Here is a 19,094-nt window from a genome sequence, read left to right as displayed (position 1 = left end):
GCTGGTACCAATCCAAATCTCTCAATCACTGAGGGTTCCAAGTGCTAGGCTGCTACGAGTAAGGTATAGATATTGATACTCCAGGAGTAACTATTTGTGTAACTTTACATCTCCCACCTTAGATGTTTTCAAAATTTTGAAAAAAGAAAAAAGAAAAACTCTCTTTCCCTGTGGGACAGACTGGAAGGAAACTCTCCCTTCCCAAATTCTGAAGAATTTACTGCAGTGGTATTCTCAGGATGAATAGCCTAGAAAACATTAATAAGAAAACACCATTCATATCATAACTCGTACCTCCTAACTTTTGAAGAACATTTTACAATGATACATGAAATGTATCTGTAGAAAAACACAAAAATATTTAGTTTTCAATTTAAAGAAATTTGAAAATATAGTCTGTGTTTCACATAAACCAAACCTGAAAAAGATAGATCACAACAGCCCAAAAAATACCCATTAAAATACATTCACAAATATCACAAACAGTGTCCAATACAGATGGTAATTCAAATAGCTAATAAGGTAAAGTTATTCAAATATATGAATATTATTTCCATATACAAGTGTAAAAAATTATATACATGGTGGAATTTTATGCATGAAAAATTATTATTTACTCAGAATTGTAACATAATTGCCTTACTCTATAGTGATTGTTGCTAATTATATGAAAGTTAACTAGACTATCAAATTGAACTTTAATGAAAACCAGGAACATATTATTCATAGAAATTAGAAGCAGTTTGTGTCTCAAAAATTCAAATTTGCATAAATTTGATTTAACTTAAAATGGTAGTTATTTTAATTTAATTTTCTTTTATTTATTTTCAATAAATTGAAGATAATTACTTTTTGTTGTACACAACTGTATTATACAACTAATCTAATAAATATGCATATGTTTGTTGTTTTCCACATCACCATTTTTTTTTTACTTAACATCATGTACTGTGGTTTAATTGACTCATGGAGATCCTGCACACATTTCACAACACAGCATCACCTGCAATGACATCGTGCCCATGTGTGCGTATAATGGTAGCAGCTAGCAGTTTCACTCCACTCAGCTACCCGGTGCATTGTTCACAGTCTCCCTCCAGTCTGCACCAAACACTGACACCAATCTCCACTGAAGCAGCCAAACAATGGCCACTATGTAGCTGGGAATCAGCTCTGCTCACTGCCATTGAGGTTGACACACTGCTGCTGCCCCCTGGTGATGACTCTGCAATTAGCTTTGCTTGTGCCCTTCTGAGCACTGTCTAAGACTTCTGAATTTGTTGCTGCTGCACTGAAGCCATTTTGCTGTCTGTGACTACAGATTTTCCTAGTGGCAACTCACAATACTACAGCCTTGGACTTGTCCATGTGCCTCCGTGTCATGCCGAATTGTCCACTTTGCCACCTCTCACTGTAGGTTGTAATGTATCCCTGCCATTACAGTATTTGTGATGGTTCTGCTCCCGCTAGTGACAAGTTGGACCGCTGGCTGTCACTGGTGATGAGTGTCTAGTGACAAATGAGCAAGAGCCATGTCTGCTTCAATGTTCACATGCTTCCAAGCTGTCTCAAGCTAAATGGTGCATCACACCATAATGTGTGTCTGAAAAACACTAGGCCACAACTTCACCTAGTGTATCACAGATCTATTACACACATTTAATTGTCCTAACTGTGCTGGCTATGGGCACCGACCTAAACTATTTAAATTTCACATGGTCAATAGCACTTCACAGATTAAAACAAGAATTTCACACAGGTGTACAAATTACATTATTCCTTACAATATCACAGTTTCTTCTTTTCTTTATGCCACCTCACATCTTTAGTTGTCAGATATAGTTTCATTGTCAAAATATCATTTAATGTTTCCCACATGCTCTTTTCTGTGCAAATTCCCTTAGCATTTGCAAATGCTCCTTCTGGGCTTTGCTGGTTATTGGCAAATTATCAATGTACACAGTTACTTGTTTTCAATAATTCTTAACCCAGTGCTCTAGAAAATGTCTTTGCAGATGCTGAAACACATACATTCAACTTGAAATATAACAATGTCTTTCAAATAAAAGTGGTGTGAACATGACGTCAAATCTAGGCTTGTAAAAATTTTTCTCCCTCTACATCTTTGAAGTATTTCTTCCATATTTACGGGTTGGTCTCTTTCAGGTCCAAATAGCTTATTTGCTTGTCTTGCATCTACAGCCAAGTGAACCTTCCCATTTCTTTTCATGACCACCATCAAAAGAGCTGTTGAACTGACTCCTGGCTCATTCAATTACTCCGGATGGCATCATCCTTTGGAGCTCCTTTTTGATGGCTTCCTTCCTTGCTTGAGGTATTTTATATGGAGGCACAAAATATGGTTTGTGTGGATTTATTTTGATCCCTGGTTTTTGAATGAGTACCTTTTTATGTTCTCCAGTCAACTTGAATAATTCTCCTCCTCCTCTTGGTGCCAACGTCACAATGCCAATAATTTTTGAACACACTTCATCTGGATTAAGTTTATGTTGCTGTCCCAATTACTCTAAACTTTTTGTTTTGACCTTGTAAGCCTCTGACACATCATTTTCACTTCCTTCCGTTTCAACTACTTGGTAGACTTGTGAAAATTTCCTATCAATTGCCATCCTTTTTCTATATCAAATTTTCTTTGCTCCACCATCTCCTCCTCTTCTTATCTCATTCCTTCTGTACCTATTTCCAGTCCCTACTTGGTGAGCCAATCTGATCCACTAATAAATTGCCCATTTGATACATTCCTCCATTTATTTTAACTTGTAACATGGACTGACAACTAATTGGTTTTCCAGCTTCTTTCACAGGTCCTTTAATCTTTAAATCTGTCACAGGAACACTTGGTATTTCTGCATTCTCTGCTAATAATGCATTGTAAACATTGTTGGCAACTGCATACAGGTCATTTCCAGAGTCATAGTTCTTGTTTTTCTTTCATATATTTCAGTTTTTGTAACCAGTACCATTACTGACTTATCACCAATTACCTCTTTCTTTATCAATTCTGTTTGGTCATCTCTTAATCAGTCTTGTTATTACAAAAACCTCACCAGTCTCATTCACACTGTAATGTTGCAGACATGCTTCATCTACTTCAGGTTGGGAAACACCTGAAACTACAGCCTGTTTTCCATCAGATTACCAGTGAAAGCTTCTGCTCCACTCACTATCTTGCAAGTGTCACATTTGTTCCCACATGCATTATGCTCATCTTCCTCCTGTTTGCGGTATCTCTGCTCCCCACAGCTTCTGTATCTGTAGCCATCTCATCATCTGCCACATGGTGTACAAACTTCATTTCTTCATTCCATTTTATGCCACCCTTCTGGCTGTGGCTGGGCATTGCCAAAATTTTCTCTAAACGCTTCCCCTTGTCTTTCTTCTCTCTCCATTTGGGTGAATATCATCCTTGCTTGATTGACGGACAGAGTACTTAAGTACTGGTTCCTTTCAAGTTCATTTTCTAAAAATTCAGCACATGTCCTATCCAGTCTCCTCTTGTATGGGTAGTTGAAATTAGATATTAGTATATCATCTTGTTCACTTTGTGACCAATATTCATTCAGAAACATTTTCTCAAATTCTTGGTATGACATTCATTTCTTTTCTAACCTCATACCCCAATTATAGGCTTTGTCTTTCATCTGACTCACCATGTACACAGTTTTTGTTTTATCGTCCCAACTTGTAGGTAACAGGCCACTAAAATTGCTAATGAAAGTTATGAGGTGCAGTTTTCCCTTAGATGGAATTTGCTGAATTTGTGACTGTTAAGGAACTCAACCTGTTGGTAATTTTTACCAAGCACAGTTGTTTGTCCAGTATAAGCTCCTAATTCCTATGTTGATTTACTTTTCACTATCACATCGACCTGTTGTGCTCAACAGTTTGTTGTAACCCTTGTACACATTGGCTTACAGACTACCTTTTTCTCAAATTCATGAACCCTCTTTGGCTGTCTTATCTTGACATTGTGTGGTGTCATTTGTGAGAACTGAAAGCGCTAACACACTATCTTCTAATACAGTTTGCCTTTCGTGAATTTCACTGATTTTGGCCTTTTGCAAGTTCATCTGCCATGTTAATTTCTTATTCACTGCTGACTGTTCCTTTTATCTTTCCTATTTGTTCATTTATGTCCTTTTTACATTTTATTACTAAGCTGTTAATTGTTTGTTCTTGTATTTCCAATTTTTCCTCTACTTTTTAAAATCTTCCTTTGATGCCATTGATGACTGCACTTCTTTAAAATCTTCCTTCATGAAATCCATAATTTGTTTGCTAAAAATTTCCTGATCTTCTCTTCTTCTCTTCTCTAACCTTTCAAAAATTTAATGGCTTAGGCATTTGTGACACCTACTTTTCATTCTCTGTCTGCTGATCTCTGCTTACCCACAGTCAACTGCTTGTGGCACCATGGCATCTGCTTACTGCACCCAAGTTGTTTACTATATTTTTCCTGTTTGAACTCACAGTTCACATCTGTTCTTTCTTCCGAGGGTAACTACAAATTCGGGAAGTCCTTTCATGTGCCGCCAAGTGTAAGATGCCTACTCTGTTATTTGTACCTATGACAGCCAAGTTTCTCTCTAAAACCAGCTGTGCTGATATAACTACAGTGATCAGACTGATGTTTATGTTGCACAGATTAGAGTGGGCATTTTACTCCCCAAGGAACATACAACTGAAGACTGAAAATTGGATCATGTGCCTACCGGTACCTGCCCTATCAAAATCACTGCACTTGCCATTAAAAATTTTCTCACTCAGTTCTAATAAATATGAAAAATATTCAAAAGGAGACACTGACTTCATAGAGGTGACAGGTTTATTGTCTTTAGTACAAGGCATGGTACACATTCCTAATATTTCTGTGCACACATACTGACATCCACTCTTGTTTCAGCTTGTTATTACTTTTCTGAAGTAAACATTGCTTCTAACGATCTTTGCCAATGACTCACTTCTAATACTGATGAGTTCTCAATCCCTGCCACAAACACTGCATTTAATGGTTTTAGCAAACTTCCCAAGGCACATGGGCATATAACATCCAACCTCATCTGAGCTCCAGTCACGATCCCACTACACCTTGCCTTCAATGCCACTCGTAACAGCTGCCACCAAACCAAGCTTCTCTATCACTGTGATTTCTCCTGGCAGCAGTGCTCCTGCACTAGGCTCAGATATCGATACTCCAGGAGTAACTATATCTGTAACCTTATAATTTCATGGCAGTGTCACATCAAGGTGTATTCACATCTACCTCCACATCAAGGCACAAAGTCAATTCAAGTCATGTGATCTTAACTTGCATGGCTATCCTGAACAGTTTCTTCATGGGAATTGCAATCTTCACAAGATGATTTTCAACTGTATTTACATGCGAAGTACACATACACAATGAGGTAGCTTATATATGTGGTTGCTGATGTCCACATTTGTAAGAAAATAATGTACATTGGAACCAAATGGTTTGCAGCTTGCAGGGGATAGCTCATATATTAGACAAGGAAGACTGGAGTACAAAACAATATAAAAAAGAATGTCTTTGTAAAATGTCATTCGGTAGTATAGTAAGGGAATTTCACACATTGTACAAGAGCTTGAGGAAGAGAAATCTGCTTTTTATAAGTATTTTAGAGAGTTAAAGCACGTTTCTTCACCTGTTACATCAAACTGCATCCAGAATTAGTAAAAGGAACATAGTTTTAGAACCCACCATCACACCCTGTAAAAAATTGGTTTCTTTAGTTATTAGTTGCCAGTACACTGCAAATTTTTGTGCATTAGTCTTATCTCCCTCAAACCTTTCCCTGCAAGATTTATAGGTTTTCTTTACATCTTGTGTATGGCTTTTAATAGTTCAAGTACCTTATCAGCAGTTAGGTTAGCTAGTGAAACTGCATAAATATTGACCACTCATGCTTGCAAAACTGTTTCAAACACAATCCAGAGACCTACCTAACAATAAATAAGCCTGCCATAAACATATATTTAGACAAACAGCTCTAACAAATTACTTCTTGTATACATAATTAAAAAGCATTTTCAGTCCATTTCTTTATGAAACCTTACAAATGCCTGACAACATACAAATAAATTCCATTTATTAATCAATTACAAAGCCTGACAAAGTGAAGCATCCAGAAGATGAGGAAGAATTCAAATGAAACTTCACAGGTTGAGAAAGTATGCAGTGTTATTTCACTGATTACAAAATCAAGTCAAATTTACAAAGAACTTTGCAGTAGGTACCCACTTGTCAGTATGATGTTGTAGACCCTCTGGGCTGGATGCATGCACTGCTTCAGTTGGGAAGAGCGTCACAAAATGATTGTCTTTTCCTGAGGCAAGCTACCCTGCCACTATTATAACTGGTTCTTGATACCATGGACAATGGCACTGGGACTGAGTTGACATCCCAGCTGGTCACACCAACGTTCTATCAGGGACAGATCTATGGATTTTGCTGGCTACAGAAATACCTCAGCAAGCACACACACAGTTCAAAGAGATATGTGCTATGCATGGATGAGCAATGTACTGTTGAAAAATGGCACCAAATACTGTCAAATGAGACATAACACATGAGGTTGCAGAGTGTATATGGTACATCATTGTCCATCAGAGTTCCTTCCCTCACTACCAGCCATGACCTGAAGTTATAATAGAGTAGTACTGCTGTGTCTCTCCAGAATATTGGAAGAATGGTATCTCTACTCAAGTAACTGCCATGCTCACCAAAGACAGTCAGCACAGAGTAGTGCAGGACAGTGATTCATGACAAAGCATTACTACAATGCCATTGATCATCAGTCCATGCTCTAGGTCATGGTACCACTGCAAATGTAGCCATTTGTCTTGTTGTGTTAACAGCAGCATACAGATGACATGGCAAATTCCTAGTATGGCCACTGCTAGTCTCCAACCATTAGTATGGAATGACACATTGTTGTAGGGAGACCAAAGCTTTATCTCAGATGGCAGCCACAGTGAAGGGGTTACAATGTGCTTGGTGCACATTCTGCTGACCCTCTTAACTGGTCATATATGGTCCACTGGAAGCTTTATGATGAATATGCCTGTCCTCATGTTCACATACAGTCCAAGTCTGGGCCACTGTCAGATCAAAATGCCTAAAAATATCTTGATATTGCATTACTTGACAGCTAGCAAAAGAAGACTCACAACGAAACTCCCTTGAAACTCTGTTATGTGCTAATAACATTGTCTCACATGGGTATGCGGCATCTCATGTTCTTCACAGTGATCAGTCGAGCACTCTGGTCATTCTGCCTATCACAGAGAATTGCATCTCTATTTCATTTATACACCCACCAATGGTGTATATGTTACAAAGTTACATTGACATCTGACCATGTCTGCCACATGCTTCCCTTTTTTTGTCAGGCAGCATATAAAGAGTGCAGAAAAATGGATCTCAGAATGAACTATAATAGAAAATGTGGTTTTCTGCCTATAAAGTTGAATTTCTGGGAAAAAAGTAATTTTATATTTTGTCAATACATGGCAACAGAATCAGTGCTCTAGCTGTGAAACCCTGTCAGTGGTAACAATTTAATGCAAAGGTGGTAAATGCACATTTTAACTTTGACAAGGGAAAGCAGGTTATTAACTGGCACTAAAGTTTGAGAATGCTACTGCGGTGCAGAACCAGCAGTGACTTGAGTATGGCACTCAGCCACACACAGGGTATAAACTGGACACATTTTGAGGTGAGATTCTTCAAGTAGGCTACACAGAAATCCCATTGGAAACTTTGGTGCAAGCTTTGGCATCTGTCATTACTTTTATTCAGAAATTTATTGATACTGAAGCCCGAAAGTCTGAATATTTGCTTTTACCACCAATTGGCACATTTATTTTGAGCTGAAAATACACTACTAGCTATGAAACTGTGAAAGTTCTAGATGCCTATACAATTTTTGACAGATGCTGAAGAATATTGTACTCTTAATATCACTAAGTGTGTGACTTGGGGGTTTATCTCTTCATGGAAATTTTGTGTTAGTAATTACGTTGGCAGCAATTGTTACTATTTTTCATTGTTGTCTAGACCTTTGTCACAATTATGCATTGATTATTAGTCAGTTGTTGTTATACGAGTGAACTGTACAGGGTTATTTGTGTGAAGAAACAAAGTTTCTCACAGTTACAAGAATTGAACATTTTCAAAATAGCATAATTTATATTATTATATAAATAACCTCAGGCACTATGTACTGGTGTGTTCTGTATCAGTATTAGAAGATGTTTACTATAAGTTCAAATGGCTCTGAGCACTATGCAACTTAACTTCTGAGGTCATCAGTCGCCTAGAACTTAGAACTAATTAAACCTAACTAACCTAAGGACATCACACACATCCACACCCGAGGCAGGATTCGAACTTGCGACCATATCGGTCACGTGGTTCCAGACTGAAGCACCTAGAACTGCACGGCCACACCAGCCGGCCTATAAGCTCATTTCCAAGGCTTATTCTATTTCCCATGATGGCTCTCTGAATTTCAATCTCCATTTGGGGAGAGTTGCTATAAAGTACATCTGTAAGGGAAAGTGAAGACACTGTAAATGACCCCAATTTCATGGCTCCTTCTGGTGATGAGGGTGAAGTGAGTGAGATCACACCACCTTCCAGCTGCCTGCAGAGCACATTGATGAGATGTCTGACTGATGGTATCCATGAAATTATCTTGGAAGATACTCCTTCAGCTGATATTCCAGGTACCTTGGAAGTTCACATTAATGAAGAATGGTAGGATGATGAAAATACAGGACACTGAAAGAACAAAATGAATGCTAATACCGATTCTAACTGAATAACTGAAGATGCAACTTACAGTAAAACCTGCACTAGCAAAAAATGGTTCAAATGGCTCTGAGCACTATGGGACTTAACTTCTGAGGTCATCAGTCCCCTAGGACTTAGAACTACTTAAACCTAACTAATATCAGAACATCACACACATCCATGGCTGAGGCAGGATTTGAACCTGCGACCGTAGCGGTCACGCAGTTCCAGACTGAAGTGCCTAGAACCGCTCAGACACACTGGCCGGCACCAATCTAGCAGAAATCTAACAGCGCACTAATGACATTTGGTAGGAGCACTAAAAGTGAAGTCTGCAGCTGACTGCTTTGAGGAATTTTTTGATAAACAAATACTGAATTTGATTGCCAGTGAAAGTGTCCAATACACTACACACAGTAATTACAAATTTGATACAATGAATGCATAAAAAGTTCTTAAGCATATTGCTCTTCACTGGATACCATGTTTTCCCACAGGAACAGTTATACTGAAATAAAGATGACTTTGATATAAAGTTAATACAACAGTGTATAAGCCACAACAGATATCTGGAAATCAAATGCCATCTCCACTTCAATGACAACACAGATCTGAACATAATTTCAGATGACAAAAGAGATAAACTTTTCAAAATTCTTGCCATAATGGACTTGCAGAATAAGAATTACATAAAATTTCAAGTTTTTTCTGAGAGCCTGAGCATTGATGAACAAATGGTTCGATACTGCAAATACCATACTCTAAAATAATTCATTCACAGGAAACCAGTGAGATTTAGATTCAAACAGTGGGTTGTGTATGGTTTCTATCATTTACTGCCTCACAAAAGAAAACATTCCACTGTTCCATTTCAGAAGGATGATGGGAAGGGCATATCGTGCTGAATCATCTACTGCTTTTGATCCAAAAATGGCAGCACACCCACCATATATGAAGACTGCCACTTAACATATTCCAGTTGAACTCAGGCCTTCTGAAATGAACACATGATTGAGCATACGACATTGGGGAAAGAAAGAACATGTGAAATCTGAAAGAAAAATGCAAAGTATGAGTGCTCTGTGTGCAATGTGGGAAAGAAAGAAAATGTGAAATCTGAAAGAAAAATGCAAGGTATCAGTGCTCCGTGTGCAATGTGGGACTCCATCTTCAATGCTTTGTTGCCTGGCACAAAATATGAAACAAAACATAAAAGGAGAGTGGAATGGGCCATGATCCCCATTTGGGGATTGCCTAAAATATAGTGTTTATTTTTAGGTTACTTTTTAATTTCACATTCCTATTCCCATCCTATGTCAATCAGGCAACATGGAAATAAATGTAGACTGAAGAAAAAAATTGGCAGTTAATGTGTTAATGAGAAGAGTTATACATTCACTATTTTAAAGAGTGTTTATGCATATCCTGAAGCTTTCTCAAAAAATATTAGTTAGGAAAAGCACAAGAATTTGTATATGTAGCACTATTTTAGCTCAAAATGTTACAAACCATTGTTAATACTTTGTTTTTAATCTGTATGTAATAAAGGATTGATGATGATATTTAGACAAAAATTGTGGAGTTTCCATTCAACAATAGGGAACATGATACAAAGTGCAGGAAAATCTTTTCAATCATGCTCACAAATAATTAACATCATAGAAGATATTCACTGGAGACTGCCACTATTGAGGCTATGATTAGTTACAAAAAACTGAGCCCATGCACTTTATGTAAGAGGGAGCACTGTTCTGGTTGTTAAGTCCATAGGCTAAAAGAAATATTTACAAATGATAATAGAGAAAAAGGGAAAAAAACTACAAGATGTTCAGAAGCTTGGAGTATTTTCCTGTACAAGGTCTAAAATGTCTAACAAGGAACCCCCCGAAGTGCAAGGTTGCAAATGGCCAATGCTGTTTATGGCATTCGACGTTCCACATATTGTCTACCATGCAACCACAATATTGACTGCTAATGGCAACAGGGTGTGGGACTGGAGATATCCAAAGGTGAGCACAATATGAGGCTACAGAGAGAACTTGAGCTGCTTAGTCGAAGAGTAACTCACAACAGTGCTACAGTGCGGTTGCATGTCATTACAAAGCAGAGCAATGGCAATGATGAACAAAACAAACATCACATTATATCTACAGCAGCAGCTGCCAAAGTTGACATTTCATCAGAAAAGTACCTAACAAATTTTGCAGAGTGAGAAAGAAGTGGCAGATGAAACATAAGTGTTTATGCAAAATGAGTCAGTGCAATGTGTGGTGTCATATGCTCAACAGGGTGGACAATGTATATTATACTAAAACAGATATTGAGCCATGTAGTTAATTATCCTTGTCGGACAGGCAACCACAAATCCTGTCTCCAGTGATGTTGTAAAGGACAATCATTGTCCAAGGAGCAGGTTCCAAACACAATTACATATGTGGAAGATCATCCACAGCAGAGTAAAAAATAATTAAGAACAGATTTCAAATAAGTCTGCAGCAATATGACCGTGTAGTGCACAAGAAAAACCACACATATTCAAGGAAGGGCAAGGTGCATTTGTTACAAAAACTGGTGTCTGTGCATTTCAAGGGTGCTCGATAGAATTTACACCATGTGCATGGTAATAGCTTACTATGTTATTAATGCATCAAACCAGTCTCAGGACTGAAGACCACAACAACAACATGTTATTAATGTCAAATTGTGAGCAACATAGATTACAGTGGTTTCAACAGGAGCAGTGGATGGTAGCATAACTTCAAACAGTACTACAGAATTGGAAGACATGAGATAATGAAATTTCAAACAAAGCGTTTACCTGAGACGGCGCACAGCAAACTGCGGAATCGGACCAAAAATTTGTAGATGAGATAAACAAACCTATCCCATCATTCAGTAAGGAATTTGTTTTCAAGATCAACTAACATAAATGCCTTAACACATTCATACACAATAATGCTGACTATTAATCTTGTTGGTAGATTAGCTGGAAAGTTATTTATTGTGCAGTGAGAAGTTGAAGGTGCTCTGCTCTCTGTGATTCTTTCTTGTGTGCATGGTCTTGCAAGGGCAGTAGGGGATACTTACATCCCAGCAAGAAAGTGTCAGAAAATGGGCATAAGAGGACAAAAAGTATAGTATTAGCATTGCTTTTGGACAATAGCTGACCAAAACAACTTGCTTTCGCTCGATTACTGGTCTTCATATAACAATTTTACTCCTTTTAGAGAAAACTGTCCCTCCTGAAAAGCATATGACATTGTAGTTCATACCACCTGGAACCATTGTACAAATTCAGCCTCTCGATGTTTGTTTCTTCCTTATGTAGAAAACATTACTGCACTATCTGCAACTACGCCTTAAAGACTGGCAAGTTTCACGCTGAGCTCCATGACTGACTGTTTCACATTCAGTTGCATGTCATTATATTCCATCTGTTCTCATCACCCCATTACACCAATATGATTCTATGTGCATTCTTTACAAGTGGATACCCAGCTGAACATTCTGCATGGTTTGTAACTCCCAAGGAGTTTGCCAACAATCTTGATGGTGAGACTCTTTATGATCACTGTGGCACACAATTTGTCATTTGGTGCTCAGGGAGAAAATTAATGGTTTGTTTCGAACATTTCTTGAATGTTGGTGATCTCCATTTTGTGAAGTGTAATGTGTACATCCTGTACAAGGTTGACTTCTGCACCCTCCAAGACATACATTTTCTGTCGCCCTCCTGATGCACATGGTGAGACATTAGCAGCTAATATTTTTCCTGTAATTATTATTAATGCAACACTTTTAAATGAGCCTTACTAAAGTTTGAAGATATTATTCTTCCTTGATAACCTGGTGTCTTTAAGTGTTGTAGCTATAAACTCAAGAGGTTCACTTCTGCTGGCAGGTATGATAAAACTGGCAGTAACTGTTGCTGTCATCTCATCCATGTGGGACAGTTCTCACTTCTGTAAATTAGTAATGATATAAACAATACACTGATAAGTTAGGTCCATAACAGTCAGAAGGAAGTTGATGATTATCAAAAGCTGGTAATTCAATGTACACCAACTGTATTTCCAATTTTTTTAAAATAGTTCTGTAGTTCTGAAGCTGTACACTAATACAATTGCATGTGGGCCTCTCCTTCTTCCCCCCCCCCCCTCCCCCCCACACACACACACACACACAACCCCTATAATAACTTAAGACTTTCTGCATATGACAGTTATTTGTAATTAAATACAATCTGAAAAAGACTATACAATAATTCAGTCAGACCTACACAGGATTTCAAAATGATAAAATGATCAACACTTTGTTCTAAATATTCAGAGATGTAACATTAAGCACACAAAATGCAAAAATGTAATATCCTACGACTACAACAGGAACCAGTCAGCTCATACAAAAACACTAGTGTAACAATTTGTGGCAATATGAAATGGAATGGGTCAGTTGGTAGGATACTGGGAAAATGCAGTTAGCCTACACAGGAGACTGCTTACAATACGTAAGTGTGGCCTATTCTTGAATACTGCTCACGTTTGTGGGACCCATACCAAATAGGACAAACAGTGGTACTGAACATATACAATGGAGTCACCTCAAATGGTGGCAAGTTTGATGCATGGGAGTCTCACAGACACACTATGAAACCTGAACTGTCAGATGCCAGCTATCCCACAAAACTCTGCCTACAAAGTTTCATAATCAGGATTACATGACAAATCTAGAAAGACACTGCAGTCCCTTTTGCATTGCTTCCATAGCAACTGTGAGGAAGAGATTAGCCTAATTACTTCACACAGAGGCATTTAAGCATCCATTCAACCCAGCCTCCATATGTGACTATAATGTAAAGAAACAGTGATATGTAGTACAGGGTTATGTACCCTATGCTAGGTACTTCACAGTGTTTGCAGAGTGTGAATGTAAAAGCAGACTTGCCAGGAAAGCCATAGGCTTTAAAGCACCCACCTTTGGTACATGAGAAGGTGGGCCAGCCATAGGTCGAGTCCACCTTATGGATAAACGACAAGGACCAGTGTGCCGGCCAGCCTGCATGTATGTATGTATGTATGTATGTATGTATGTATGAATGAAATTTTTAGGTGCCTTCGCACATCCACCTAGGTAAATGCTAGGCTGGTTAAAACATCTGGCCTTAGATAAATGATGTAAAAACACTTAGAAAAAATTATGTTGCATGACTATCCATGTTTTTCCATTAAATGCAAACAGAAGTGGTAAACAGATTCCTCCTGGAGAAATGTAGGGGTGGGGATGGGAATGGCTGGTAGTAGCTCTAAATTGCCTTTGGAAGTAGTGACACCATTGTAATAACAGCCTATAGGGTACAGCCTATATGGTTGGTCTGGTTTCTTCTTCCTAGTTATCACCCTGAGTCTGTAATCTCAAGCTGGAAAATTTGTTTGTAGTTTCTATGTTCAGTAATAATGAACACACCAACATGGGATTTCAGATTCACCAGTATGCATTTATTTTCTCTAGCACACACACCTGAGTGGGTACCAGTCTCTGGCAAGTGAAAGTACTCAATGTATTAGTCTACTAGCAGATATCACAAAAGCTGGCCAGTAAATTTTTATCCAAAACAATGTCATTAAGCAACCAAGTAAAGAACCCTTACTTCTCAATGTTGTTAACGAAAGTAACACCCAGTGGTAGTTCCTTCACATAAACCATTACTGTTGTCTATACTCAGTTCATATGCACATCACATTACTTAACAATCTACTGAATTCACTCCCAACACAGTACTAGTAATAGCCCACTGACTGAAGTTCAGCATTTAGCATCAGTGAGTTTAACTGTCCAACTCACACTTCACCAAAAACAACACAACACATCATTACCTTTTGCATACACACGATCCAGGAAAGTTAATAAAATACTTGTCCCATGCAGATTGTAATAAGCATTACTGTACAAAGACACCTGCTGATTTTGATTGATGCAAATACCACAGAATTGTTAACATGATCATAACTGGGACTGCATTGTCACAGAGATGTTAGCTTGTTGATTGATAGCCATGAAGTCTTATGCAAATTTTTACAAGGAGGTGTTAATTGTGTAATAGTTCAATGTGGAATCTCAGGAAGTGACTCCCTTGAGCAGATTTGTTATGGATAAATCTTACATAGAATGCTAATCATCAACTGCCAATTTTTTTTTGTCAGGGTGGCATATAAAGACAGCATAATGATATTTTGTAATCTTAATAATTACATTGCAGTTTATAGAACTGGAAGGTAAAAATTTACTAGTGTAGATAATTTCCTACAATGATTTGGTTTAACTGAAGGACAGTTAGTTGGAAAATTACGAAAGTTCTCAGTGCTATTTGATTAACTCACTGTATATTTGCACGTTGAATTACTTATTCTCAAGTGAAGCTACCAAGTTTGAAATTTTGTCAGTTTATGCATATTTTTAATGAAGGGCTTAATTGAGAAGTGAAGAGCATTGGCTGGTTCACAAAAATACAAAGTCATAGCTTGGAATCTAAAAAGCACAGAGGCTCAATTGGCAAATTTGGGTGTGACAGATTTTTCATTATGAATATTTTAAGTTAACTATGAGCTCCTCATCCAGGCCTTGAAGGGTCAAGGATGTTGACCAGCTGCTGTGTCATCCTCTGCCTTGCAGTGTCATGCAAATACAGTATGGAGGAGCATGTGGTTAGCACACCTCTCTCCTGGCCATTTTGATGACTTCCAAGACCATGTAGCTGAAATACTATGTAAATAAGAAATTTGTTGTTTTGGGTATGTACATAGCATATGTCATACTTTCGTAAGTGTGATTAGTTCAAAGACAAGGGACAAGTTATTAAAAGGAGTAGAACAATAGCAAGTGGAATAGTTTCAGCTTGCTATTTTTCATGTTCACCACAAGAAAGGGAGAAATAGCATACCAGTCCCAACTGTCTGGATAAAGGGTACCAGAAAGGAAGTTGATGTATTTCATTTAATTTTTTGAATAAATTTATAATGATAGCGTAGTGTATACGGCAGTGTTCCTTGGGACACCATTATCTTTACCATCTCAATATTGGAGTCTTCGGACATCAATGTTAGCAGCTGCCTGTTTGTCACACCATTCTTTCTCCATATCGTGTTAAAAATAAGCAGTTCTGAATAAAACCTTGTTAAATTCCTACTATTCCAATTTAATTTAACTTCAGATTTTTGTAAGCTCATTCGTGAAACTTGAAAGTGGATGACTTATCTGTATTTATATCAAACACACACTGCATGGTCTTCATGGAATAATTATACAAAAACAAAGTATTTTATACCCACCAAGTTGACATGTAGTAGCAGACACAGTGAACCATAGGCTGTGACTGTGGTGGTGAAAGTGTTGAGATTTATAGAGTGGTATCGGTATTTTCTGTTGACCTATATAGGTGAAGGGAAGTGTTCGATTCCAATTTTGTTGGTTTGTTGTGTTTTTTGTGGACATGGTTGTAGTTTCGGGTTTCATGATTTGGTGTTGGTAGTTTCTGTTGACCTATGTAGGTCATGGGAAGTGTTCGATTCCAGTTGATATTGTTTTCAGTTGATTTTGGTAAGATTGTGGTCATTTTATTTTACCGTTTTTGTCGTTTGGTGTAGTGGCATGTGTTTATTTTCAGTTTGTCTCCACCCACAAACACCTAATACCACCCACTTGTCCCGTTAGTTTCATTATATTTTTGGAAATAGAGGCATAGTATTTGCAATGGAAACGTCCGATTCCACCTGTCTGCTTTGACCAATGTCGTCACCAATATTCACATTAACTCCCATATCGCAACTATGACATCATTACGTAAACATGACACCAAACACAAAAATAGATCGAAAAACCATGGAATACATATTCCTTCAAAAAAAGAGAGAGAGAGAGAGAGAGAGAGAAAGGAAACGAACACTTCCGTTTAACTATTTATCCATTTATCCTTATGACATCTATATAGCCATCCCTGGTCCGAGACGCCGGAACTTTAGTAAGCCTCATTTCTTCATGACACACTGAACACTTCACGACTTCATCCACAATCCGAATTGTAGAGACAACGCACTGTCCCCTATCATCACCGACAACCGTAAACTGTTGACCTTGTCAGTCATATACATACCTACAAAAGACAGTCCGCAGCTCGTGGTCGTGCGGTAGCGTTCTTGCTTCCCGCGCCCGGGTTCAATTCCCGGCGGGGTCAGGGATTTTCTCTGCCTCGTGATGACTGGGTGTTGTGTGATGTCCTTAGGTTAATTAGGTTTAAGTAGTTCTAAGTTCTAGGGGACTGATGACCGTAGCTGTTAAGTCCCATAGTGCTCAGAGCCATTTGAACCTACAAAAGACATAAACAAAGCAATTTACCAAAATTGACACACGACGAACAGAAAAAACTACAATAACGTCGACATAAAAAAACCAAAACCGTTAACTCGCTGAAAAATATTCCCCTGAAAGCACAGTCACTACCGATACCACACACGTGCAATGCTACCACGCAAATGAACCCCATAAGCCACATAACACGCTACCCTTAAACACACCACCAGACCGCACCACCGATCACATCGAAACGACACCTACAAACACACCACTCTCACAAACTAAATTCCGCGCCGTCGTGACGTCAGACACCACAACTGCCTTACGTCACTGGTCAAAGACTACGGGTGGAATCGGACACTTCCGTTGACCCCAAATTTCTTTAAGGAATACATATACTGAGAAGAAGCGGTTGAACAGGTTTATACATTGTGATCTTGAATTTATACCACAAATGGGACTTACTACATGCTTTTGCATTCTAAAAACTTTTGCTTGGTTTGACAAGTTACCCCAAAATATGATCCCAAATGACATAACAGAATTAAAGTAAGCAAAGCATACAAGTTTTTTAATATTTACATTTCTGACATCATTTACATTGCAAATACAGACTTGTTTGTGTGATTCGGCAATTCTGTGGTGTGCCTTATCCAACTGAATTTATAATAGAGTTTTTACCCCTGAAATTTACCACTGTCAATTTCTTCTGTCTTCGTATATTACAGACACGCTAGAAGGAATTCTCTTCCAGGTTCTAAACTGCATATATTGGGTCTTTTCGAAGTTTAATGACAGTGAATCAGCGTTACATCATTTGTTCAATGTCAGTAAAGAGCTGGTTAACGGAAATTTCTAAATCTAATATCTCTATCTCTCTCTCTCTCTCTCTCTCTCTCTCACACACACACACAGCTAGTAGTCCTGCCTTTAAGGATTTTTACTAATATTTTTGTATACTACCTGCCACACGAAAACGATCGCCCAAGCAGCGAATTGCGGTAATTATCAATATGCAATAAATATGGCCCGAATATGTAACCTTCATGTGCCTCTGACGCCTGGCGAAGATGTTGTAGACACTAACTCACATGTAAAAGCAATCCTTTATAAAAAAAAAAAGCACTGACATTGCACATATACAACAAGCAGAAGACTGCTGAGAACTGTCAATCGTGATACTGCTCTGCCATCTGTTGGCGGCGCGATGAGACAGCTGTGTGGCAAGCCGTTCGACGCCGTAGACGGTTAGAGATTTTATTTCTTATTTTAAAGTTTTGTGGGATATTCAGTCATCTACGAAGCAGCTAAAAGTTATGTATCTCTAAATCATTAATTAAATTGCTATGAAGGAATATGTCTTCACTTTTTTTAAGTCGAGAATGTTTCATACTCGTTACTGCAATCCGTTGTGAATGTTATATAATTTGTAGCAAAAGAGGCAGACGCCATTCGAGGGTTGGATTCCCTCACTTCCTCATCGAGGACTCGCACTGCCTGGGCTACTCTCAGGGTGTACCTTCGACGTGGAAGAGCCCCACTCGTGCTTGTCGCGTTGTTGCCCGTCTGCACGCTGTCACTGCTGCCCGCCGCCGCCGCCGCCGCCGCCGCCGCCGCCGCCGCCGCCGCCGCCGCTTGGTCGCCGTCTGTCGGTGCTCGCCGCTTCCTCTTCTGCCGCCGCCGCCTGGTCGCCGCTTCTTCAGCCGCCGCCGCCGCTGTCGCCGTCTCTTGGTGCTCGCCGCTTCTTCTGCCGTCGTCTCTTGGTGCTCGCCGCTTCTTCTGCCGCCGTCTCTCGGTGTTCGCTGCCGCCTGCGATCATGGACGCCCCAACTACCACCATCATCTACACCTCTCCTTCACCTGCCCCCACTGTAACGTCATGGAGTGCTTCCTCTGGGATTCACCCGTCTCA

General features: G+C 38.8%; 1 long non-coding RNA gene across 1 annotated transcript; it reads right to left on the bottom strand.

Moving 5' to 3' along the window:
• Positions 1-55: 55 nt before the first annotated feature.
• Positions 56-18,282, bottom strand: LOC126249728 (uncharacterized). Its single transcript, XR_007545648.1, has 3 exons — positions 18,225-18,282; positions 16,983-17,195; positions 56-248 (listed from the first exon to the last, which is right to left on the bottom strand). It is a non-coding gene; the product is annotated as an uncharacterized LOC126249728 (long non-coding RNA).
• Positions 18,283-19,094: the final 812 nt, after the last annotated feature.

This window comes from Schistocerca nitens, chromosome 3 (genome assembly GCF_023898315.1).
Source record: "Schistocerca nitens isolate TAMUIC-IGC-003100 chromosome 3, iqSchNite1.1, whole genome shotgun sequence".
NCBI classification, from domain to species: Eukaryota; Metazoa; Arthropoda; class Insecta; order Orthoptera; family Acrididae; genus Schistocerca; species Schistocerca nitens.
The sequence above is the reverse complement of the archived record's forward strand: the minus strand, read 5'-3'. Positions and strand labels throughout refer to the sequence as shown.